General features: G+C 31.3%; 1 protein-coding gene across 2 annotated transcripts in view; it reads right to left on the bottom strand.

The window, feature by feature from the left end:
• The window catches only part of rereb (arginine-glutamic acid dipeptide (RE) repeats b), a 12,929-nt gene that overhangs the window by 9,853 nt on the left and 1,841 nt on the right, over window positions 1-1,235 (bottom strand). The window lies entirely within an intron of this gene.

Raw genomic sequence — 1,235 nt, 5'->3', positions numbered from 1 at the left:
AATAACTACTATTAATCTTGTATTTAATAATTTATAATTGATATATAATTATTCATGAAGGCTGAAAGTGAAAAATGTCTTATATTAAGGTGTGCATAATTATAAAGCAGATTTTCTTTTACAGATAAAATTAGCCAAAAAAGAGATTTAACTCAGACTGAAAATAAAAAATTATTAAATTATTATGAGAAATATTCCAAACTAATACAATTCTAGAAATTGCAAAGTTAATGCATAACCATTGGACAGCAAAATGCTCAGTGGGTCAGTCAAAAACATGTGGAGAAGAAAAGATGCATGTTAACTGCAAAAGAATTAGGAATTATGGTGATAGTTTTTAATATTTCTCATGGGCATTTAATAATTTTTTACTTTCAGTCTGAGTTAAATCTCTTTTTTTGGGCTCATTTTATCTGTAAAAGAAATTCTGCTTAATAATTATGCACACCTGAATATAAGAAATTTTTCACTTCCAGCCTTCATGAATAATTATATATCAATTATAAATTATTAAATACAAGATTAATAGTAGTTATTAAGATTGATGTCGTTTGGAATTGGTAAAATGAAGTAAAAAAAATATATAATCAGAATATCAACTTGCATAATAATTATGCATGCACTGTATTTTCCTTTTCTGCTGTCGTGGTAATGCAAGGAATGTTGTGATTGGTTGTCAAGGCAGCCAATCAGAATTTAGCAGCGTCGTCTCTGATTGGCTGGAATTATGGCATATTGTAAGTAATGCTGGGTTGTGTTGAGCAAGCGAGCCAAGAGCACTGAGGCCGAGAGAAGGTCTGCACACATCCAAAAACTTATTTTAAATGCAAAATTGATTTTTGTGCGCTCTAAATACTTTTTTCTTTGCGAAACGAACATTATCTCAACAAAACTCAGATCGCGCGCGTGCAAAATGCACTTTTGTGCGCTCAAAATATGATCTTTCGCGCGCAGAATTGTGGCAGAGATCTAAGCCTATAGACATATAGCATTCTTTATTTATAAAACTTTTTTAATTATCAAAAATAATTACTGACTGCTACTTTAAAGGGGTCATCGGATGCCCATTTTCCACAAGTTGATATGATTCTTTAAGGTCTTAATGAAAAGTCTATAACATACTTTGGTTAAAATCTCTCAATGGTAGTGTAAAACAAAACCCTTTTTACCTTGCCAAAAACAGCTCTTTTCAGAGCAAGCCGTTTTCTTGCATGCCACTTTAAATGCACATGAGC

Source organism: Sinocyclocheilus rhinocerous, unplaced genomic scaffold (genome assembly GCF_001515625.1).
Source record: "Sinocyclocheilus rhinocerous isolate Xijiao unplaced genomic scaffold, SAMN03320098_v1.1 scaffold1710, whole genome shotgun sequence".
NCBI lineage: Eukaryota > Metazoa > Chordata > Actinopteri > Cypriniformes > Cyprinidae > Sinocyclocheilus > Sinocyclocheilus rhinocerous.
Note: the sequence above shows the minus strand (reverse complement) of the source record. Positions and strands in the feature narration are given on the sequence as shown.